The 26,181-nt window shown below is 40.1% G+C and overlaps 1 long non-coding RNA gene across 1 annotated transcript in view; it reads left to right on the top strand.

The window, feature by feature from the left end:
* The first annotated feature begins 1,514 nt into the window (after positions 1-1,514).
* Positions 1,515-26,181, top strand: part of Gm36536 (predicted gene, 36536) — a 97,159-nt gene continuing 72,492 nt past the window's right edge. The window contains exons 1-2 of the long non-coding RNA NR_151528.1: positions 1,515-1,648; positions 10,536-10,618. This is a non-coding gene — a long non-coding RNA (predicted gene, 36536). The remainder of the gene's footprint in view (positions 1,649-10,535; positions 10,619-26,181) is intronic.

Below are 26,181 nucleotides of genomic sequence, written 5' to 3'. Positions count from 1 at the left end.
GTTCCCACAGCTGTTCCCCTGTTCTCATCTTTGTACTCTTCACAGGGGCTGGAGGAAATTTTGCTATCTTGTTCTAGTTTCACTCCTTAATATAAGAAATAGATCATGTTAAATCAGAATTTTAATTACTTTTATATCAAGGTTGACAAATTTTATCAGCTTGCTTTTATTAGTCATGAGAAATTGGTATCCTTTGCAGAAGAAGATTTGGAGATGTTGAGTCATGTTGGGAAAGAGTGTCTCCTCCATTGTGAATGTCTGTTTCAGGTGTGAGGATGAAGTGGGACTAGGCGATGGTCCTGCATTTGCTGGCTTTCCCATTTTCCAAGCCTGTCTCTTTTATCATCTCTGGGCTGCATCAGGCATCCTAATTGCCTCTGCTCTGCCTGAGTGTAGATGCCAGGGGTGACATGCATCTAAATCAAAAGACAGCTCAGGTAGACACAGATGTGGACTCTGCTTCAAGTTGAGGAGGGCGGAGATGTAGAAGAAACCATATCCCATAAAGCCAGATGCAAAGTGACAAGACGTTTCTCCCTCCGCCCCTCAAAACAACGTAAGACATTTTTATAACAGCAAATGACTTTTGTGACAGATTTTTTTTTTTTTGGCCTCTTCTCATGTCATTAGTGTCACACTGGCATGCATCCATATCCCTTATTTCCTGTTTTTAGAGAGGAATGGAGAAACTGAAACATTAGTGCTGTTAACATATTCCATGGTTTGTAGGGGCAGAGGGAAGAGTCAATCACCCCTCTTTACTCAACCTGGCTTCTGACAATGGATGCTATGCTGTTAACACCCTTCTCAACCACCCATGTGACATTTTCCTCACTCCATCAAACTCTCATATACTGTTTGTCATTTGCTCATTTGAGACAGTGTCCCAGTGAGTGCCACATTAGCCTCAAATTCTCCATGTAACCAAGAATGACTCTGAGCTCCTGATCTTTCCTCTACCTCCCAGGTGCTGGGATTGCAGGCTTGCACACCACATCCAGTCTTATGGGTTGCTGAGAATTAAACGTAGGGCTTTATGCATGGTAATCAAGTGCTCTACCCACTGAGCTTCACCTAGTTCAACTGTGTTATCTTCTTCCCTTTTTCTGTATGCAATACTAGGCATGTGAAAACAGATCTGTTATAATGACAGCAAAGCATGATTCATTTTCTCTAGCTCTACTTTTGCTGTTCAGGGAGAGAAAGCATCAAATCTATGTCTTTTGTAGGCCAGTGAGAAGCAAGGTGGGGGCCAGGACTCAGGGTTCTGAACTCAGATCTGAGCCAGAGGAGTATGGATCCAAAGCAAAATTTGTAGATGAACATCTACTGAAATCTCCATCTCACCTCAGTGTAGGAGAATGTTCACTTCGGAATTGTAGCTGGAGGAAGTGATTCATACAAATTCTGGGAGGAAACTCAAGAGCATCAAGTGTTTGTTAGCTATAAATCACAGAGATGGTAAAAAATAGCTGGCCCCCACTCAAGCATGGGTGGGCCTGTTTCCCACAGGCTGCTGTCAGCAGGACCCAGGCCTGAGCATCCCTGTTTCTTGGGAAGCTCTAGGGATCCCTGTTTGTGCAAGCTGTTCCTGATGTTCCTTCCAGGCATCTCATCAGCTGGATCAGAACGTCTCTCCCTTTATTAGGTACATAAATATTTATACCACTAAGTGTCAGAGCCTCAGGGTTCTTGTCATTTGTCACCCCTGTGATGCCTGTGCTTTGTTTTTTGTTTTGGGGGAGGATACATGAGTGGGTGATGCATGGGGGTGGGGCTGCAGAATTAGGCATGGTCTCTGAGCATTAGGAAAAGATGCTCAATGTGTACATGGTGAAAGCTGGAAGGGAGGATGGGATCTAAGCAGAAGAGATTTGTGCAAATGCCCTCTGTTTGTCACTTAGCACCTCCTAGCCAAGTACCAACTTTTTTAAGTTTTACCTTCTCAAGACTGAATGATCTCTGTGTCCTATCTACCCAGCCGAGCCCTGTGGCTCTCTGTTTTCATCCTTCTTGGATTTCTAAAGGCTGTGTGAAGGTTAGGCTTAATTACAAAACGCTAGAGAAATTTGGGTGAATGACTGTATTTATTATTCTATGAATTCAACAGCTAAGGCAGCACAGCCTACCTGTTCAGACTGCTTGGTGCATACTACCGGGGTCCATTATAGGTCTGAGCAGGCAACTGTGTGGCAGAACACTTGCTTAGTGTTTGTCTAGCTATAGTTTCCACCCTAGTACAACAGAAGGAAAGAAAAGAGGAAAAAGAGAGAACGGAAGAGAAGGAGTGAGGCAGAGGCAGATGAGAGGGAGGAGGAGGGAGGTGAAGGAGGATGAAAAGGAAGAGGAGAGGGGGACAGAGGAGGAGGAGGAGACAGAGAGAAAAAAAGAATATCTGTAACAAATACAGACTGACTCAGCTTTGCAACTTTCTCTTCCTGATAATTCACATCTTGGATAGCTCCATGTCTATATTTGTAGACATTTTCAATAATTATAAAATATTTAGAATATCTATGAATGTTGTACAGCTTGCCTATTTTAAAAATAAATGTCATCTAAAATTAAAACATCCCTTCAGCCAATTTCCCCGTCTACCCAACTCACAGCGCTCACCAGTAAGGGATCCTGAGGCTGTAAGCACTTTGTCCTTCCAGCTCCTGGTGCTAACAGTTCCTTCCCATGACCCACCGAGGAGCTGCTCTTGAGCTATGATCAGAGAAGATTCTTTTAGCAGTTGACAGCAGTCAATGGAGAGATGAATAACTGGTCAAATTTCTGAGAATGCGAGACTCAGTGGTCAGGACCTAAATAGGACATCTGTATTAATCCCATTACTACCACATCACAGGCAGCAAGAATGTAAGTGATAGAGGATGGGGAAGAGACCTGTGAAATGCTGTCTTCTGGATATGATGTAGTTATTACAATTATACACTCACAGCAGCTGTGGTCACCTGCAGAGGATCAAGCCACCAAAAAATCTGACAAAGGTAGGCTAGCTCTCCAGGCTCCACTCCTTACAAAGCTGTTGGTCTGGATAGTTGCTGGGGAGGTGGTAGTCATGCTGTTTGGGAAGGTGGCTACTGATGGGTTTTCTATACTCCAATGGTTGGCTCCACAGCTATGCATAATAGCAGCACTGACTGGACTCACTGGATTATTAAAAACATTTGAAGTCAAGAAGTAGCATGTGTGGAAACGTAGAGGAATTGGAGTGAAAAAGTGGATAGATAGGATCACATATCATTGTATACATGTAAAAAAATCCTCAAAATAAAATATTTATATGTATAATTTTTGGAGAAATTGCCATATTTTCTTCCCCTGTCCTTGTTCTAAATCTAAGCCTTATAAAGTACATGTAGCATTCACAACATCAAGAGAGGCTAAGTTCCTCCATCTTTAATTCATAGGTTGTTTTCTTCCTCCTCTCTCCTGTCTTCTCTCCTCTTCCTCCTTCTCTGTGTTCTCATCTTCTTCTTCTTCCTCCTCCTTCTTGATACCTCTAAGTCTATGCAATTAGTTCATATTTTTAAAAAAGATTAAAACCTGTCACAAAGAGTCTACTTGGAGCCAAGGAGAAACTATTAAATTAATTTCTGGCTTTCAAGGAGTTCAAGGGACTATAGAGGAGGGCCTGGCCCTAGAGCAAACTGTATAGACATTGTACAATGGTCTACTCCTGAAAGAAAGGGTAAGCTTACTTGCCTTCATTCATAATGACATCATATAACCCAGTAGGTAAGGTATCAGGAGAAAAAAATTATTGTCACTCATGGTTCTAGTCCAAGCCCAAGTGACCAGCATGTAGTGATGTCTTTCCTTCTGACAAAGTCCTCAGATGGCACTGGGTATCACACAGCCAAAGACAGCAAGGGATGCTGGAGAGCTCTCACCAAGCTGGCTTGCATGTGTGACCCACCCTTGAGATAACCCATCCATTACATGAAAAGATTAGTCTATGTGTGAAGGCAGAGACCTAGTCACATCTTAGCGGTTCACCTGATCCCCCTTCTTAATTTCTCATAGTGAAAACTATATTTAACCATGACTCTAGGGTGGAAAAAGCAGACTCAAGCCCTAGCAACTGCATAGACATTGGGTATTATCAGAGTCGGCAGGAAACTATGAATGAGATGCTGAATGAGAAGGCGTGTACCCAAAGTGTGTGCTTTTTCTCATATTTTCTCAAGGCCTTGGTCTGCTTGCAAAAGCTTATGCTTCGTATTTTGGTATTGACTTAGGAAGTCTAAGCCAAACCTTCTTAAGCAGGATAGAGGACTTACTGGTTCATGTAAGAGAACACATGTAGATTTCAGCGAAGGCTCAATCCTTCACTCAAAAACTCTGGCCCTGAGCCTCCCATTCCTGCCATGTTTCCCCATTTTTCTCCCTGGTTTGATCCTGGGCTTAGTGCAAGATTTTTCCTGGTGGCACTGTGGTATCTTCCAGAAACTTTGGAAACATTCTCCATCTCGAAGACATCCAGCAAGATACAGAATGTTGTGGTTGAATCCAAATAAGTTTTTTTGTTTTTGTTTTTTTGTCTCCAGTGAGTCACATACTAAGTCCTGAACTAATTACTTTTTTCTTAGATATGTTCTTTATTTACATTTCAAATGTTATCCCCTTTTCCTGTTTCCCTCCTGGAATTCCCCTATCCCATCACCCTCCCTCTGCTTCTGTGAGGGTGTTTCCCCACCCATACACCAACTCTCACCTCCCAGCCCTGGCATTCCCTAACACTGGAGCTTTCACAGGATCAAGGGCCTCCCCTCCCACTGATGCCTGACAAGGCCATCCTCTGCTACATATGCGGCTGGAGCCATGAATCCCTCCATGTGTACACTTTGGTTGGTGGTTTAGTTCCTGGGAACTCTGGATAGTCTGATTGGTTGATATTGTTGTTCTTCCTATGAGGTTGCAAACCCCTTCAGCAACTTCAGATCTTTCTCTAACTCCTCCATTGGGGACCCCGTGCTCAGTCCACCTCTGTATTTGTTAGGCTCTTTTGTTAAGGCAAAGGGTCCATAAAGCTTGTCTTAAGTGAATAATTGCCAGGTTGTAAATGCAGAGGACTGAGCGACAGCTACTCCTAAACTGGCTAAATTTTATACTGTACAGTGGCAAAAGATTCAGTCTTTGTAGCCAACCTATCTTGATTCTAAGCCAGCCCCATCACTTAACACTGATATCCTTTGGGAATCCCTTGAATTCCAGGCCCTTCGGCTTCCTTTTGTTTTTAAAGCAGGGATGATAATAGAAGTTACTGAAGGACTGTTGTGACATTTCATCTTGGAGAGCATCACAAAGCTCTCTCAGTGTTTCACATACTGTACACTTCACTGGAAATCCAGTTTCTTTCCTTCATTGTCCCTCTGGGCTGTGAACCGTTTGAAAGATGATGAGGCGTCTTCTGTTTGGAAAACTGGGGAGGAAGCTGTCATTTAGTGTCTGATGAAAACCTTACATTAGTTATGAACAACCTTACAGCAGAAGCCCTCTGATGTCTGAGGCTGATAACTCAATGTCTTAGCCTCCTGCTACAGTAGACCTCACAGGCTACTCTGTGTAGACACTCCCATAGCTTGGATCTTCCTGATCTTGTCTTTTCCATCAATATCTCCTCTGTCACTCTGCTCCTTCTGTCACTCTTGTGCATGTGAGAAATTAAGGACTTAATGAGTACATTTGTGGGTATTTTAAGCTCTTGGGCTCTCTAAGTCTTCATCTTCAACTGAGGTGGATCCCTCTCGTTGCCCGAAACATTCCCATCTCTGAAAATCTGAACCTCATGATGATATCACAAATTTCTACCTCTTTTGTTCACTTTTTACCCCCATCTGCTCTTCAATTTCATACAAATTCTAATTCTATACTGTTTCACATTTGTTCCACTTAGTAAATGCTGTTTTCTGCACCCCTGGCTTATCTAGCCATTTCCTGATACCTTTGGTCACTATTTTGGGTGTGATCCCCAATCCTGAGAATAAAATCCCACAGTTGTGTTCTCTGTTCCCACATCCACATTGCTAAGAATTTCTGAGTCAAATCCAGGACATTCTTTCAGTGGATGTCATTACAATTCCATTGTCTCTGATCACAGAAGAACTCCCGGCGATGCCTTCCAACCTACACTATTATTTGTACAATCTGCTGAAAAGATTCCTCATTCTTTTGAAATCTACTCACTTCATCTGACTCGCATCAGACATTTGCTTCACAGAAAAGACACACTGTACATTTCTGATCATTTCTTTACAACAATGTGCTGAACCTACATCCATAATCCATCATTCCCCTCCCTGAGCTAGACAAGGCTCACCTGGATCTTTATCCTCTCACATCAGCACCTTCTATGCTTTTGTGTCTCATTCCTATCAGCAGTATCTGGATCTTTCCTATATATCCATGACCCAGTCACAGACACAGTTTCAATGCTCATTTAGTTTTATGGGTTCACAGTTATTTAGAGGGATTTCTCTAAAATTTATTTATTTATTTATTTATCTATTTATTTAATAAATGTTTTGCTTCTCTGTATGTCTGTGGGCCAAGTAAGTACCGGTGTCTGAAGAGCCCAGAAGATTCCCTGGAAGTGAAATCAAACAGATGGTTGTGAGCTGTCATTATGTGTTATGGGAATCAAACCAGTGTCCCCTGAAAGAACAGCAAACACTCTTAACAACTGAGCCATATCTCCAGCCCTTAGAAATAGTTCTTGAAGAGTCAAGGAAATACTTCCTATCCCTATTGTGTGTGTGTGTTTATGTGTAGTTTTAAGAGTAGGCAAGTGTATATGAAGTGTGTGCAAATATATGTGAAGGTCTAAGTTCAAGCTTGGTGTTGTTTCCCAAGAGTTATCCATCTTTTCAAAAAATATGTTTTATTTTTAATTGTACATATATGAGTGTCTATGTAGGAGTATGTGCACATTAATACAGTTACCCATGGAAGCCAGAAGGGGGTTTTGGATCCTCTGTAGCTAGAGTTTCAGGAGGGTGTAAGATACCCAATGTGGGTGCCAAACTCAAGTCCTCTGTGAGAGCAGTATGTGCTTTTACCACTGAGCCATCTCTCTGTCTCTCATTGGGATCTGGCATAGACTCCTTTGACTAGGCTGGCTGGCCATCACCCTAGGTCTAGCCTTGTTTCCATCACTCTAGAGAAGGAATTGCAAATGCATGTGTGTACCTGGCTTTTTGCTCAGCCTCTCATGTGCATCTTGGAGATCTAACTCAGGGCCTCATGCTGGAACAGACAGCACTTTGCTGGCTAAGCCATCTTCCCAGGTCCCCAAGTCCTCACTTTAAACTCATTGTGGCATTTATCAGACCTCATTTTGATCTGATCCTCTAGTTCCAATATATCATTTTTCCTTTACCCCCAGTTTGAGATTTTATTAGTTCTAATTAATACATAATTAAAAGTTTATTAAATCAGAATTCTTCAGATACATCTAGTTTCCCTCTGTATTCATTTAAGTGTTTATAAATGTACACAGTAGTTTATAGTCTTATAAAAATTATATGAAATTTTTCTGATGAAAATTCATACAGAAGACAATAGGCATTCACTAATTCATTTATATGTTCACTCATTTATCAAGTATCTAGTCAATAGACACTCAATGACCTGAGAAATAATAGTACAATTATTAAAAGGTAGTTATACATAATCCTTTTTGTAATATTTGTGATAGGCATATATATGTATATATATATACATATACATATGCATATACATATATGCATGCCAAATTGATATACATCTCTGTTGTGAGGACTTAGGTCAAGCCTTCTATTCCTTTTTCTATTTTACCTAAACCAATTATTTGTATGACCTCATTCAGCCTCATGACGTTAAATGACATCTACATACTGAGGACACCTCAATTGCTATCTCTAGTCCAGACCTGAAGTGGAAACTTCTGGTTTCTTTGGAAAGTCAGTTATGTCAAATGATGTTTTGCTGGGACACACAGGTGAAAGGATGTTTTGCTAAAGCAGTGGTGTGAAAGAATGTTTCACTGAAGCAGACACAGGTCAAAGGATATTTTGCTAAAGCAGACACCTGAGTGTATGCTTAATGTTTAGGTAGAATATAAATATGACCGCATAGACAGTGGGAGCTCAAGTATTGCCTTGCTCTGTCTCACTGTTCTTCACTGATAGCACACATGTATTGACTCACTTTACATTGCGTTGTTGAGCTTCACTTATGGTGACATCATAGAGAGAATCTGCAGCTTCTTGCTGCTTCTACAGACTCTGGGCAGTTGGTGAGCCTCTTGGTTTCTTGCCCTTGCTGATTTGTGTGTGGTGTCTATTGAGTGAGGCTGGACTGTAGCTGCTGATTCACGTTTGGTGTTTGCTAGTGGACTGGACTGAGAACAATGAAGATTGCCCTGAATCACCTCAAAGGAATATTTCTAAACAGATCCACTTCTCCCATATCCTAATAACCTTTCTTTTCCACTATCTCTGGTGGTTGGTAGCTAAAGGAGAGGTTGAACCCTTATGAAAATAGGTTGAGAAAAATATACATGAAGACATCTTCTTGAATTCCAGACTCATATATCCATTTATTTATTAGACATATCTCCTTCAATGCATAAGACTATCTCATATCTTACAGGTTCAAAGTCAAGCTTCTGCATGTGTCCTGTATGTGTGTGCCTCCAATGGTCAGTGCCACTGCAGTCAATAGTAACTCTGGACTTGTGCTCATCAATCATACCAATCTCCTTAGGTCTTTCTCCTCACTTGTCACCCCACTTAATTATGCATCTTGTGCTCCTACTTCATATATATATATATATATATATATATATATATATATATATATATATATATATATGGAAACTACTTATTACTGCTTATGTTATCAGGTTTCTACAAAGAACAGTCCTACCTTGCTTAAGTAACTATAAAAGTTCCTATCCACTTCAGTTGACTTCCCCTCCTACCTCTTATGGTGTATTTACAGCCCAGCAGCAGAATGATCCGTTCAAAGCCAACTTGCAGCACACCACTTAGATGAACACAATTCCTCCAGTGGTTCTTGCCTCACCCAGGGTAAGAGGTCACAGCCTTCCATTCCCACAGCAGCTTGTTCTCACTGCTCTCTTACCCTACTCTGGCCACTCTTATCTCATCACTATTCCTCATACACACAGTAGGATTCTTCTCTAGGACATTTGGACTAGATGTTAATTTTGTGTGCATTGCTCTTGACCTTGATACTTTATAACCAATCTCTTACTTTCAGAAAGTTTTGTTTAATGGTAGTTTTTAGTGAGGCTTTTCCTGACCACATTACTTAAACTATCTCTTTATTTATCTATATCCATCTATCCACCCATCCATTAATCTATCTATTTATCTATCTATCTATCTATCTATCTATCTATCTATCTATCTATCTATCTATCTATCTATCCACCATCATCTACCATCTCTTCATCCATCTACCTATCTAGCATATAAAATTTTCCTGCTTCTCTTCTCTCAAACTAGAACTAATTTCTGTTAAGGTAGAGCTTTTGTTTGTTTGGGCTTCTGATGAATACCAAGAGGTTAATATCTAATAGGTGCTCAATATTTCACACCATGACAGTGTTTATATACTTGTCTATTCACCCATTTTCTTATGGATATACATTTTGTTGTTACAAAGTTTTTATGATATTTCTACAATTTGATTATGTATTGTGGTGTAAATTGGGTGGAATTTTACTCTAGAGCATTATCTCGATTTAGCTCTTTAGGAAAAAAGATTTGACATGTACATGTAAGGAATTTAAAAAGAAAAAACTACTCATTGCCTAAGTCCTAATGGGCAGAGTAATGATTTTAGTACCAATACTCAAATGCAATAGAGGAAATGTTAGATAGCTGAGTGTGTATATTTTAAACCTTACAAGATTTTGTCAAATTATTTTTCAGATTGGTATTTTTTAATTGGTCATTTTTTGTAATGAGATATGGTTGGTTTTTGATGTATTCATAAATCAGAAAATTCTACCCCAATACTTTACAAGTCCTGAGGAAAAATAGTTTGGGGGTTCATTTATGTTTTTAAAATGTTGGCATGTCTAAAACTTGAGCTTAATATATTCACTTATGATAGCTATACAAACACAGGTAGACACTGAATTGCAGTAGGCCAAACATTCTGTCTCAGAAATGAGAGAGACTAGACAACAGGCAGACATCATTCTCCCACAGGTCTGCACTGAAAAGCACATTAAACTATGTGATGTTCTTCGCAGTTTAGCTATTTATACCTTGCCTTTGCTTCTAGTTCATAGCTCATATTTTGCCTGTTGTAGATCATTCACACTCAGTTAATCTGCCACCAGCTTTGATGGATCAGGCAAAGTGCTCTGCAGAAGGGAACATAGACATTCATAAATCTAAAACCTTGAGGTATTGAGATGTCCGACACTGAGTGTACTTGTCCTTACCAGGGTGGGGACAGAGTCTGCTTACGTTTGCTCCACTCACCTTACTCTTCTCTTCTCAATGCAGAATGCACTCCTTTAAATGGAAAAGATGGTACCTTGCGGAGTAGCTTTAAACCATTGAGGACTTACAGAGTCCCAGGCACTAAGGTTAGTGATTCATGCATCTCATTTCACTTGTGTTTAGTTTTCTAAGGATGTGAGGTGGGTTCACAAGAGATGGGAAGGGGAGAGGCTGGAAGAGCATACACCTTTCAAACTATCAAGAGGAGCCTGGCAGAAAAGTGTCATGGTTTGGAATGATGGTTCTGGACTTGGTCCTTCTAGAAATCAACCCTTGCTTTGGGCACTCAGTATATGATTATGAGCAGGAAATGAAATCTCTCTCTAGTTTTGCCCTCATACATATTGTAGGGAATTAGTAAGTCTTACAGAATACCATGACCAGAGCCCAGATGTTGGAAATGCTTATAAAGCCAGAGACATACTCCAGAACAAGGAAAAGGCTTCAATCCCAAATTTATTTGATTTTTGTCTCTCATATTCTTAACCACTTTTTGTATGTGGTCAGCATGTTTCTAGTTCCTTGGTACTAGAATTACAGAACACACCTCCACACTAAAACTCCACATTTAAAAACCTCCACAGTTTTTAAAATGGATATCTGGGATCCAAAATTACTCATTTTTGAGTGGCAAGAATTTTATCAGCTGATCCAATCTCTTTTGCTCTTAGGTATAACAAATTTTAAAGGAACAATAGAAACTCAGTGTCATCTCTCACTGCAATTTTTTTTTTGTTGTTGTTCAATTGTCCCAGAGAAATAAAAATTCATGTTCATACAAATCTGTAAACACTTGGTCAGATCAGGTTTTTTAAATACAGGAATTAAAAATAGCCCCTTTAAGAAGGAAGCCATCTAAAGAAACTATTGTACATACCTGAGAAATCTTAACAATAAAGCCCATCAATATGAAAGAGCAGTAAGTTAATGGCCATAACTTTTATGAATCTCCAGAAAATCATGGTGAGTGGGAAAAAGAACAGGCTTTAGAAGTTAGATGTTGTATGATTCCATTTGTAGAACATTCTTGACATGACTGAACAGACTCTATTCTTTACAAATAGAGAAGAGATAGGTAGCTGCAAAGGGTTAGGTGTGGGGAACAGGGATCAAGGGAGATGAGCTTATTTGTAAAAGGGCATTGTGGGGGATCTTTGTCATGCTAAAATCGTTATCATTACTGGGCTGGTGAACACATGAAAACCTACATGTGGTAAAAAAGAGTATAGTGTCCATATAGTATCCAGTTTTCTCTGTTCTCTCTCTCTTCCTCTCTCTCTCTCTCTCTCTCTCTCTCTCTCTCTCTCTCTCTTTCTCTCTCTGTTTCTCTCTCATGCTGTGATATCATTAAAGCAAGAAAAACAATATACATTTGAATAACATCAGAGAGTCATCATCTCAATGTATTTATTGTATTCTATTATATAACTGTAAATTTTTCTATTAGAGGTGTGGTGGTTTGAATGAGAATGACATTCACAGGTTCATATATTTTGTATTCTTGACTCTCAGTTAGTGGAATTTTTTAGCAAGCATTAGGAGGTGTGGTCTCATTGAAGTAGGTGTAGTCTTGTTGGAGGTCATTTGTCACTGAGAGTGGGCTTTGAGGTTTCCAAAGCCCATGCAAGTCTCTCTCTCTCTCTTTCTCTTTTGCTCTAACCCCATGCCTGTCTGCTTCCCTCCATGATGTTCATGGACTAACTCTCTAAAACTAGAGGTGAGCCCCAATTAAATATTTTCTTTTATGAAAGTTGCCTTGGTCATGGAATCTCCTCATAGCAATAGAACAGTGGCTAAGACAAGGAGAAACTGAATCTAGTATCTGAACACACATTTCTAACTTCTTTTGCATCATTTCCATGATTATCTAGATGAAGTTTACAGTAAAGCCTGGAAGGAGATTATTTCTCTTCTCAGCCCTTTTTATTCTAGTGACCTCTATTTATAAAGAGAAAATCTTCCATGGAAACTCCCAGAGAGGATTGTTAGAACTTTAGTTACTTTTCTTATCATTTTGAGAAAACAATGACAGAAACAATTCAAGAGAGAAAGGATTTATATTGGTTTACTCTTTCAGAGGACTTGCTTCCATCATCACTTGGCTCCATGTGCTTGAGCAAAGTGTGACAGCCATGGCACTGGGAATGTCCCCGAGAAGAAAGCTGGTTACCTCACAGTAAGAACAGAGAGGAAACTAGGGACTAGTGGCCACTGATTACCTCCGAAGACATATTTACAGTGATCTACTTCCTTCAGCTATGTCCCAGCTTCCCAAATAACACTGTTAGCTTGGGCCCAGGCACTCAACAAACAAGCCCATTAAAGGTGCATTTCATATTCTTATTGCAGCAGTCTCTCTTGTCTCTTCATCAGAGGCCACAGAGGCTGAGGAGAATGAACTCAAATATATTAGTAATGGAGGAGAGATTTCCTTCCACTTCAAACCTCCTTCTCCTCTGCTTGTTAGAGGAAGAATAATTTGTGTTTTTAGGAGATTTCTTCCTTACGCTTTCTGTGCAATTGTTTAAGAAGCATAGCACTTACTCAGACCACGTGTTTAATTTATTTTAGCAATATATAAAACATATAAAAACAAGGATGTGCCTAATCCTGTAGAGACTTGATGCCCCAGGGAAGGGGGATGCCTGGGGATGGGGTGGGGAAACCTTCTCAGAGGTGAAGGGGAGGGGGGAAAGTGTGAAGAACTCTGCGGGGAGACTAAGAGAGGGGCAACATTTGGGATCTAAATAAATTAAATAATTAGTTTAAAAATTGATAAAATCAAAACCATATAAAAGCATACCATGCAGCACTCCAATGTCAAGTATTATCTTTGAATTCAAAGTTCAAGTTGCCTTCCCTTATCTTGCTTTTTACCATCTTCTCCAGAATTCAGTGTGTCTGGGCTATAATTTTCTTCTTATATTAAATGCAAACATATACAAATATATACGATGTATAATACAAGTATTACACTATCTATGCAATTCTGTATTTCCTTGACAAAACATTCTATTTTTAATATTTACTTATGTGTATATATTTGAGTCTACTTCATTTTAACTATAGGGTATTTCATAATTCACACACTCCATATTTTTTGCGCTTCTGATGATAAACATATACTTGCTCTCTAGCTTTTCCTATCACAAGTGTGCAATGGCTTTTCACTCTCAGCAACCCCTGCTTTCTCACAGCAACTGGTTACAGCTGTCAAAAGCTGATCTTTGCCTGTGAACTTGGATAGCTATCGTGTAACATCAAGACATCTGTGATTTGCTTTCTATTCTTAGAAGGAATACATAAGCACTAGAACAGGTTTCAATCTACTCAATCAAAGGATGATAGCTTATGTGGCTAAGAAAACAAGCAAACATCAGAACTGGTTTCAAATATCTCCACTAAATCAGAGGTAACTTACTTCAGTAAATGAGCCCTGGCAGCTGTCAATCAGGGATAGCTTCATCCTTGGGATGGAAGCAGTCCTATCAGCCTCATTCTGAGCAATGTTATTTCTACCGCTGATGTCAACCTAATACTCCCGTGTAAGAAGCCACGCTTCCTAGAAGAGAATGTCATCCTGTCCCTCCATGATGCTGTCATTGGATAGAAGACCTTTCCCCAAAATATTTTGTATGGGATGAGTAGTTGGCTTTGCTTAGGGAGTTTCCTGGCCATACCTGGTCCCTTATTTAAGGAACAACTGGCTCATCTTTTTTTGTTGTTGTTTTGTTTTGTTTTAGTTTTTTGTTGTTGTTTGAACAGGAATGTATTTTTTAATTAGATATTTTCTTTATTTACATTTCAAATGCTATCCTGAAAGTTCCCTATACCTTCCCCCACCCCGCTCCCCTACCCACCCACTCCCACTTCTTGGCCCTGGCATTCCCCTGTACTGGGGCATATAAAGTTTACAATACCAAGGGGCCTCTCTTCCCAGTGATGGCTGACTAGGTCATCTTCTGCTACATATGCAGCTAGAGACACAAGCTCTGGGAGTACTGGTTAGTTCATATTGTTGTTCCACCTATAGGGTTGCAGACCCCTTCAGCTCCTTGGGTGCTTTCTCTAGTTTCTCTATTGGGGGCCCTGTGTTCTTATAGATGACTGTGAGCATCCACTTCTGTATTTGCCAGGAACTGGCATAGCCTCATACTAGACAGTTATATCAGGGTCCCTTCAGCAAAATCTTGCTGGCATATGCAATAGTGTCTGGGTTTGGTGGCTGATTATGGGATGGATCCCCGGTGGGGTAGTCTTTGGATAGTCCATCCTTTCGTCTTAGCTCCAAAATTTGTCTCTGTAACTCCTTTCATGGGTATTTTGTTCCCTATTCTAAGGAAGAATGAAGTATCTACATGTTGGTCTTCCCTCTTCTTGATTTTCTTGTGTTTTGCAAATTGTATCTTGGGTAGTCTAGGTTTCTGGGCTAATATCCACTTATCAGTAATTGCATATCTAATGACTTCTTTTGTGATTGGATTACCTCAGTAAGGATGATATTCTCCAGATACATCCGTTTGTCCAAGAATTTCAGAAATTCATTGTTTTTAATAGTAAATTCTTATAATCAGATGTGTATAGATATGCAAGATATGTAGTCATTTTATCTCATCTGGAGCAGAAGGGCTAATAATTATAACACAACATCTGTGATTCTTCTCTGTTTCCTCCTTTGAGAAAAACTTAGTGAGAATCTTGGTTTATGAATTTCTCTTATCAGGCAAGTAAATAAATTACTGGCTACTCTAGTGGTCATTGTCTTCTCATATAAATAATCTTGCAATGGATTCTCCTTCCTAAGCCCTCTGCAGTTGGAGAAAGATCACAGAGAGAGTAGTCTTTTCTAGAAACTGTGCACAGTGTTCTCAATTTAAAGCCACACTATTAGTTGGGTTGTTCTTATCAGAACTCTAGGGCCAGGCTAAGGGCCAGAAAACAATAATAGCTTCACATTTTAACTCAGACATCCCGAGTCCTGTTTGATTCCTTTGGCTATTCTCAAAGCTGTGGTTTGGATGTTTGTCCCCCAGAGTCCATATATAAAGGCTTAGTTCCCAGGACTCAGTGTTGGCTGGTAGGTACTGTGGACCTCACAGGGGTGTGGTCTGATGGAAAGCCTTGGTGTTACTGAGGGCTTTCCATCTAATGAAAGCACCTGTGCTGGCTCTTGTGTATTCCTTCAGGAATAGAAGCAAATCATGGATTTTTTTTGATGTTACAGGATAGCTATCCAAGTTCACAGGCAAAGATCAGCTTTTGACAGCTGTAACCAGTGGTTGTGAGAAAGTGAGGATTGCTGGGACTTAAATGTCTTTCTGCACTTGTAATAGGAAAAAACTAGAGAGAAAGTATATATTTATCATCAGAAGAGCAGAAAAAGTATGGAATGTGTGCATTCTTGTGGAGTTATATGCTCTTCTATGAATTGTTGTACCTCGGTTTCTCTCCCTTCCAGTTGCCTCTATTCTTGCTCTTGCTCTACCCCTGGCTTCTTCCTTTCTTGAAAGGAGATCACACACTATGACTTTCACTCACCCCAGGATGTTTTAATTACACCTAAAATTCAGGGTAGTAGAATCATCAGATTTCTAACCTGCATTTTCAGAACTCAAGAGTCAAACTAAACCTCACTTTCTCTCATAAGTAGCCCATGTTGAATGTCTTATTATGGTGACAGAAGGCTGGCTAATGCAATAATTAACTTAGTATTTTACTATATAAGTTTCCTGTTTTTAAGCTAGCTTTTAAGGTAATTTTCCTATGAATGCTTTATAAATTCTGTATATTAGTCTTTTGTTATCAGATATCTATAGCAGTTACTGCCTTTGTCACCTTTATTATTTTTATGATCTTAGCTGAAAGGAAGACATGATAGCTCAGGTCTATAATACCAGTACTTGGAAGGTGGAGGAAAGAGAGCCAGACATTCAAGGCCTACTTTGACTATCTAATGAGTTAGAGTTAGTGGCCATCCTGGGCCTCTTAACTGGGGCTGTGCATATGAAAGGAAGCTTCTTGTATTTAGGTGTTAAAGATATCACTTTAATTTCCCAGCAATTTCCAGTTTTTTAGGATGCCTCCTGATCCAGTCTTTATAGGGTGGGTATTATTGATAAAATTTTTAGAATCAGTAATAAACCTGTGAATTTTCAGTCTTTCTATGGCTCTAATAACTTAGCTCTTAAGAAAGAAGGACATTTTCATTATTTTTCTCTCGGGTAGGTTAAGAGTTTGATTGAAAAATGACTTGAAGTTGAACTGAACAGATGAAAAAGAAACAAGCTATTGAGTGTCTTTTTGTGTAGGCCTGTGTCTTCATTGTGCTTCAGATCAATCCTGACCTGGACACTCTGTATTCTAATGTATTGCTCACTGTGTTGGCAAATTAGTGCTTAATTGAACTTAGACAACCCCTTATTGCTAATTATTTTTTGCCTGAGGAAGAAACCCATTATTTTCTCATCACTCCCAGGGCTGCTGTCAGAGAACACCCTATTTAACCAATTTTTAGCCATTAGCCAGAACTGATTTGCTGAAACTATGAAGCTAATGACGTGTTAGGGTTGATGACTTACTGCCCATAGGACAGCTCTTGCCAGATAACGAGGAGATGGCAACATACTCCTTGGGCTATCTCCATCCCTAATTAATACCTCATTATTTACTGAACTATACCTCAATATAGTTGAGTGCTCAATGATAATACAATGTAAGCCCAACAGCAGGCTATCGGGGAACCATAGATTAGTTTTACTTTTGTATTGACTAACCAACTCTGAATTGTGCTATTTTCCCTTACAAGGGAAGTGAGAGGCCACAGGATGATCAAGGAGGGTGTGTCAGGCTGCAGCTGATGGTCTCGGCAGGCTGTTCATAGTCCAGCTGTCCACACAGTCCACACTAGGACTGGAGAGCAGTAGTCATTATTACAAGGGTCAATGGGTGTTGACTTTTTCCCAGAGTGTTTCAAAAACACAGAAGAATTGACATTTGGATTGCTTTTAAAGGATGAGTAGAGAGTTCCTAGTAAGTTAAAGGAATTTCTTAGATAAGCAATGTCATCAGCTTCGTGAGCAGAATGATATGAACCGTTTCCTGGGACTTAAGAGGATTCTTGAAGGTGATTTGACAATGGTGGGGTGGCTAACGGGAGGGCCTAGGATTCCAGACTATTGTGAAGAACTTTGTACATGAGGATGAAGAGCTAAGACTTGACCTCAATAATAATAGCGGATCACATGAAGTTCTGAAGCAGAACGTGGAGTGATGTTGAGTTGTTATTTAGATGAATTTTTTTTTTCTGTCTGGTGGAGAGCAAGCTAGCATGAGGAGAGTCTGCCAGTGGAACAGTCTATTGGGGAACGGTTGGACAATGATCATGCTGTGGTCCCAGAGGGAGACAGTGAGGGCCTAAAGGCAGGCAATAATAGTCACAGAGGGGAGGGAAGGTCATAACCCAAGCACGTTGCTAATGTGGAAGATTTGATGTCTGTCTGCATGCTGGGCTGAGGGAGACAGGTTAATTTTGCAGATTATAACGTTGAGAGATGAGGATTCCTACGTAGTCACAGGCTCAGTCTAGCCAATTAGCCAGTTCTAGATTCAGTGAGAAACCTTTTTCAAAAGGTAAAAGAGGGTAATTGAGGAGGACTCCTGATATCCTCTGTATGCATATATGCATGTACATATCAATGTTTATACACACATAAGCACACATATATGCATGCATGCATGCACATGCACACACAAACTAATAAAAGTAGTTAACTTTAAAATTCCAATTTTTTCCCTCTAAAAGATTCAATTATTTTGATTCTTCCACAGCTAACTTTTTAATACTTCTGAACTCAGTAGTACATGAAAACTCAGATATTTTCCTTTAAAGTGTGTGCATGCTCACGCACACTCACATGCCCATACACCATTTCTCATTGCCTTTAAGAACCTATCCGACCTAACAGTTATTGGAAATGTTGAAGACAGCTTGCCTCTGGCATTTGACCTTGATAAAACAGAGCATCATAAAGAGATTCATGAGGAGGCTATGAGTGGATCTCAAATAGAAGTCAGGAAATATGCATGGGGAAGATGATTAAAAATTGAAAACTATTCTCACGTGCTGCATTTGTTAAAAGCTCATGGGCTATAGAAGACATTGAACTTCAATGTTTGAACAGAGTACATATTGAAATCAATTGTTTTTTTTTTTTTAATGTTTTTAGTTACTTGGTCATTAAGATCATCTGGAAAGTCTCTGTTCTTTGGAGTGGAGTGGATAATTTATGAAATCTTTAAATGTTACTCTCATAGTCTGTGGTACAGTTTCTAGGCCTGCAACAGTAAAAAAGGCCACAAACCACAAGCCACTGTCAACAACCAAAGTCACAGCCCTTCCCTCCCTCATCTTATGGCTGGCCCTCCTGCTCAATACTTTATGTTAATGGGCAAGCAACTCCTTTGGTTCCCTTCATTTTAGTGAAACATCCTGAGACTACTTCATGCCACATCATAAATATTTTCTCTCAGGGATACTGAATAATAAAATCTGTGTTTCTGCATCCTGGAAAGTGCATCCATTTACTGATAAAGCAACTAATTTTGTAAGCATCACATTATTGAAGGTTTTCTTGGGTGAGGGGAGATCTTTCCTACCAGGGTAAGGATATAGAGTGAGTGGAATTTGGCCTTTTGCCTTTTAATTATTTTTTCATCAGTGGAATATTAACCACATATGTCCCTCAAATCCTTGATAACAAAATACAACTAAAAATATGAAGCGTTTACCCATAGACCTTAGCTCTTAGCCTTTAATATCTTCATCACTGGCAATGGTCTTATGCTAGACATGGGAGACAAATACAAAAAGAACTGAGAGAAGCATCTTATTTTTAATGGACTGGTCAATATTAATGTCAACTTAACACAAAATACAGAATGAGAAAAACCTTACCAACTACACATCTGATAGAGGGCTAATATCTAAAATATATAAGGAGCTCAAAAAACTAGATATCAAGAAAACAAATAACCCAGTGGGGGGCAAATCTAAACAGAATTCTCAAAAGAGGAAGCTCAAATGGCTAAGACATACTTGAATGATATTCAGCATCATTAGCCATCAGGGAAATGCACATCAAAACTATTTTGAGATTTCACCTTACCCCTATCAGATTGGCTAAGATCAATAAAGCAAGTGTCAGTTCACACTGGCAGGGATGTGGAGTAAAGGGAACATTCATCAGTTGCTGGAGGGACTGCAAACCTGTACAACCTCTCTGGAAATCAGTGTGGTGATACATCAGGAAGATGGGAATTGATCTATCTCAAGATCCAGTTGTACCACTCTTGGACACACACTCAAAGGATGCTTCATCCTACCACAGGGACACTTATTCAAACATGTTCATTGTTTATTTATAATAGCCAGAAATTGGAACTACCTAGATGTCTTCCAACACATGAATGAATAAAGAAATGTGGTACATTTACACAATGGAATATTACTCACATGTTGAAAAGAGCAGCATCATGAAATTTGCAGGTAAATAGATGGAACTAGAAGAAAATCCTCCTGAGTTAGGTAACCCATACCCAGAAAGACAAATATGGTGCTGTTTGCTTATATGAGGATATTAGCTGTTAATGATCATCAAGCTATAATCCATAGAATCAGAGGTTATGTATAGAGTAAAGAACTGAGATGGGAAAGGGGACAGATAGATCTTCCTAAAAGGAAATAGAATAGATAATTATGGAGTAGGAGGTGGGGAGACTGGAACAGGAGGATCACATGAAGGCAGAGGGAAGGAAGAGGGACTTAGAAGAAAACGCAGTGAGAATCAGGTAAAATTCAGGGCCATTTGAGGGGTAATGTGGAAACCTAATATAGTAGAAGTTTTCTAAAATGCATGCATATGTATATGAAGGTGATCCAAATAAAATCTGCAAATAATGAGGGAGACAGAGCTCCTACTATATATCTCTTGTCACCAAAGGAGGCTTCTAGTAACAGATTTGGATTACATCTAATTAGGTCATGGCCAAAGAAATCTTATGGGCATATAAAGCAATGCAGGCTATACACTGCTCTCCAAAACCTATAGCAAAGCTCAGTTACTGAAGACAATGCCTACACATCTCATTGAACATGGAGAGGTTGAGGTGGAGTCTACATAGACCCTTCCCCACAATTCCCAACATTCTAACGTCTTTGTACAGGAAGGTACTCTACATGCTACAAAAGGAGAAACTTAAGCCTAAAGACAAAACCAGCCACAAACCATTTGATCTACAATATTGTCCTGCCTGCAAGAGATGCTAGTGTAACAGCAGCACAAAGCTTGTGGGAATAACCAACCAATATCTGATTTGACCTAAGGCCCATTTCATGAGATGGAACCCATATCTGACACTGCTTGGGATATCAAAAACCTGAGACTGGATAGCACAGGGTAAAACAAATACTCCCATTCTACTAAAAGAATATAGCAATAAAAGACTCCTAATGACATTCTGCTCCACGTATAGATCAGTGCCTTGCTCAGCCATCATCAGAGATGCTTCATCCTGCAGCAGATGGGAACAATACAGAGACCACAGCCAGACACTGTGCAGAGAGTGAGAGACCATGGAACACTCAGCCCTAAATGAGATCTCTCCATCAAACCCCTCCTCTCAGGGCTCAATAAGAGTATAACAGCCAGAAGGACATATGACACCAAGGAAGGGAGGTCCTCTAAAACAACATGTTAAAGTGCGCATATGAACTCACGAACTCACAGAGACCGAGGCAGCATGCACAGGACCTGCACAAGTCTGCACCAAATGAGAGCCTAGAGCCATAAGGAGAAGTGGACACAAACTCCCATCCCTAACTTAGGAGCTATCTCCAAATAATAACCACTTGCATGGGAGTCTCAGTGGGGAAGAAACTACTCTTAAGGGTAGGCTGCAGGCCCAGCAGGAAATGGTCAAGAGAAAATGAATTCAACTGTACATTTGGAGCTTCTTTGTCTCATAATGTCATGTCCTAGCTTTTAAAAAATTATCCTAATTTTATTTTATTTATAAATTGTCTTTTATCCTTCAGGTCCTTTGGGAGTATATTATGGCTTTCAGTTTAGTATTTTATGTGATCCTTGAGTGTTGGCATGAGTGACTTTCCACATTTATATCCGTTTCTTGTGGCTTGTTTTGGTCTCTTCCTTCTTTTTCTTTTCTCCTATTTCTGTGTGTTGGTCTTTGTCTTATCTTACTATATTTTATTATTATCCTTTAGATAATTTTGTTTGTTTACTAGTAAGAAACAGAAAGGGATAGATATGGATATGGATGGATGGGGGGGGGGGCGGGGGCGAGGAAGAGTAGAAGGAGTGGAAGCCATGGTTTTATAGGACATATTATGTGGCAAAACCCTGTTTTTAGTAAGATAAAAAGTGAGCTTCAAGGTGCACACCCTAGTTTGTGAATAAAGAACCATCCAGCCAGAGAGATATTACACAATAACTCCATCTCCACCTCACAGGTCAGACCCTGGTCCTCCAGTGAAATTCAGGTCCCCTTTTTCCTTGTTGAACTTTCCAGAGACTCTAGCTCTAGTGAGTGAGTGGATGCTGTTAAAAATGGTCTATTACTTAGAATTTTTAGTGTTTGCTTATTAAACTGTCTTGAGGTGCCAATGATGGATTGGGGTGGGTATTTTTGAAAATGTTGTATTAGTTCTTTGAGAGTTTTATACAATGTGTTTTGATCCTATTCACCCCCCCCACCTCTTCCCAACTCTGTTCTTCCTCTTTCCTACCTGCCCAACTTTTCTTTTTAAACTCTCTTAGATGGATGTTTTTTAGTAATAATAATAAAAAACAATGAAGAATTAAAAAGGCTTTGATGGGCTGCAGGAGGCTCGGTGAGTAAAGCAGCTGTTGAAGGACTGAGTTCAGATCCCCAGTACCCACAGAAAAGCTGGATTCAGTAGCACATGCATATGCAATCCAAGCAAGCCTTTTCTAGATGAGGTGGGAGGCAGATACCAGAGAATCACCAGAAACTTTTGGCCAGTTTGCCTGGTGTATTTAGGGGCAGCGAGCAAGACAACAGATCCTGTATCAAATAATATGGATGGTGGGGACCAGTACCCCAGATTGTCCTGACTATCACATGTGAATGGCACATTTCCTCCCCCATTCACACATGTACATACCTGTGCACATACACATGTACACATACACACATGTCCACATGCATGCACATAGACAGGTACACACATGCACATATGCGTGAGCACTCACATACAAGGCTACTGAGTATTTTACTGACACCGCTAATCCTGAATAAGCTTAAAAGTTAGCATATCATCTGTCCCCGAGGGGCCTTGGATGATGATTTAGTAATGATATTAGTTTCCTTGGATGGAAATTTCATCCACTGCATTTGTGCAGTGAAAGATGAGCAGATAAATTAATTTTTTTTATCTACAATCTTGCTTAGAATTCTGGATAGTAAATTTCTTTCCAGTGATCCAAAGTAAACAAACACTTAAGCACTTTATCAAGGGTATCTTCTGAATGTGACAGATACAGGGAGGTCATCATAAATTGTCATTTTAGTGTCAGATTTCACAGAGAGAGAGTTACATGATCCGAATGCTGGCAGCCGCCACTGTCAGAGCCTGCGGAGAGCTTTCAGTAGTAGTGCTAAGTTTTAATCACTTGTTACTTCTCAGTTCATCACATTTTCTTGGTCAGAAATGCCCTTTGAGGTTGTGATTCTCAAACTATTGAATTCCTCAGCTAAGCTAACACTGGAAGAAAGTAGGGCTGCATCTAATTACCACCATATTGTAGAAGGAAGTCTGAGTCCCAACGTTCTTGCCCCAGCAAGCAGTCTGGTTTTATAGTCACAACTCTGGAATTGTACAATTGTGAAATTGTACAATCTACAATTGTGGATGGTTGGGGAGTAACTTCTGACCCCTTGTTTTGGGGGATCAGCTACATAATTACCCTTTAGCAAAGGGAGCTATAGATTTGCTCTTTTGTTTTTCTGTCATTGTGGTGCAGAGGACATACCCCAGATAGCATACAGAAGCATGAGAAGCCAGTGGATCAAAGCCACCATAGTCAGTCTATGTACTACCAAGGAATATGAATTTGCTTTCATTGAGACTGAGTTTGTTGAAAGCTAACATTAGGACTGAGCGGGAAGTGGGTGCGGCCTCAGGCCCCGTGAAACCCACTTGTTTACTACCTTGCCTGAGCATGCGCAGTGAGGCTGCATGCATGGGCTGCCTGCCAGGCTGGACTGTTCCTCGTGATCTGGACTTGTCAGCCTATCTGTCAATGACCTGAGCTCGTGCCTGGAGTGTGTGTGTGTGTGTGTGTGTGTGTGTGTGTGTGAATTCTGATTGGATGAGGTGGGGTGGAGCTAGAAGGAGGTGAGTAGTGAAGAGAGTAGTTTTAGCCCTTGCAGTGAGTAGAAGTAGAAGAGAAGCTGTTATAATAGGAGTAGTTTTAGCCCTTGCAGTGAGTAGAAGTAGTAGAAGAGAAGCTGTTATAATAGGAGTAGTTTTAGCCCTTGCAGTGAGTAGAAGTAGAGTAAGAGAAGCTGTTGTAACAGGAGTAGTTTAGCTCTTGCCCTAAGAAGAAGCTGCTGGGGAAGAGAACTGTAAAAGAAAAAGCCCGAAGTAAAGTTGCTGCGTGAACCGACTTGGTGTCCCTGTCATTCATGTCTCTGCGGGCGACAGGGCTGGGGAAATAGTTCAGTTGGTAAGGGTTTGCTTCCCTGCAACTGAGAGGACTTGAGTTTAGGTTCCTGTAAAAAACATGTTGGGTGCAATAACACATGCTTATAATAACAGCACTAGGGAGGCAGAGACCCAGAGTCCCGAGGCTTGTTGGTCAGCTAGTCTTACCTACTTAGTGAACTCCCAGGCCTATAAGAGATCCTGTCCCAAGCAAGGTAGAAGGCACTTAAGAAATGCAAAAGAGGCAGTTAAGAATGCAGAATGACGGTGTCTTTTGCCTTGCAGAAACTTTGGAGTTTCATTAGGTCCCATTTGTCGATTCTCGATCTTACAGCACAAGCCATTGCTGTTCTGTTCAGGAATTTTTCCCCTGTGCCCATATCTTCAAGGCTTTTCCCCACTTTCTCCTCTATAAGTTTCAGTGTCTCTGGTTTTATGTGAAGTTCCTTGATCCACTTAGATTTGACCTTAGTACAAGGAGATAAGTATGGATCGATTCGCATTCTTCTACACGATAACAACCAGTTGTGCCAGCACCAATTGTTGAAAATGCTGTCTTTCTTCCACTGGATGGTTTTAGCTCCCTTGTCGAAGATCAAGTGACCATAGGTGTGTGGGTTCATTTCTGGATCTTCAATTCTATTCCATTGGTCTACTTGTCTGTCTCTATACCAGTACCATGCAGTTTTTATCACAATTGCTCTGTAGTAAAGCTTTAGGTCTGGCATGGTGATTCCGCCAGAAGTTCTTTTATCCTTGAGATGACTTTTTGCTATCCTAGGTTTTTTGTTATTCCAGACAAATTTGCAAATTGCTCCTTCCAATTCGTTGAAGAATTGAGTTGGAATTTTGATGGGGATTGCATTGAATCTGTAGATTGCTTTTGGCAAGATAGCCATTTTTACAATGTTGATCCTGCCAATCCATGAGCATGGGAGATCTTTCCATCTTCTGAGATCTTCTTTAATTTCTTTCTTCAGAGATTTGAAGTTTTTATCATACAGATCTTTCACCTCCTTAGTTAGAGTCACGCCAAGATATTTTATATTATTTGTGACTATTGAGAAGGGTGTTGTTTCCCTAATTTCTTTCTCAGCCTGTTTATTCTTTGTATAGAGAAAGGCCATTGACTTGTTTGAGTTTATTTTATATCCAGCTACTTCACCGAAGCTGTTTATCAGGTTTAAGGATCTTTACCTATCCTAAATCAGATAGGGGACTAATATCCAACATATATAAAGAACTCAAGAAGGTGGACTTCAGAAAATCAAATAACCCCATTAAAAAATGGGGCTCAGAACTGAACAAAGAATTCTCACCTGAGGAATACCGAATGGCAGAGAAGCACTTGAAAAAATGTTCAACATCCTTAATCATCAGGGAAATGCAAATCAAAACAACCCTGAGATTCCACCTCACACCAGTGAGAATGGCTAAGATCAAAAATTCAGGTGACAGCAGATGCTGGCGAGGATGTGGAGAAAGAGGAACACTCCTCCATTGTTGGTGGGAGTGCAGGCTTGTACAACCACTCTGGAAATCAGTCTGGCGGTTCCTCAGAAAACTGGACATAGTACTACCGGAGGATCCAGCAATACCTCTCCTGGGCATATACCCAGAAGATGCCCCAACAGGTAAGAAGGACACATGCTCCACTATGTTCATAGCAGCCTTATTTATAATAGCCAGAAGCTGGAAAGAACCTAGATGCCCCTCAACAGAGGAATGGATACAGAAAATGTGGTACATCTACACAATGGAGTACTACTCAGCTATTAAAAAGAATGAATTTATGAAATTCCTAGGCAAATGGATGGACCTGGAGGGCATCATCCTGAGTGAGGTAACACATTCACAAAGAAACTCACACAATATGTATTCACTGATAAGTGGATATTAGCCCCA

The sequence above is a fragment of the Mus musculus genome, chromosome 1 (assembly GCF_000001635.26).
Source record: "Mus musculus strain C57BL/6J chromosome 1, GRCm38.p6 C57BL/6J".
NCBI lineage: Eukaryota > Metazoa > Chordata > Mammalia > Rodentia > Muridae > Mus > Mus musculus.
This window is presented reverse-complemented; position numbering and strand designations above follow the sequence as displayed.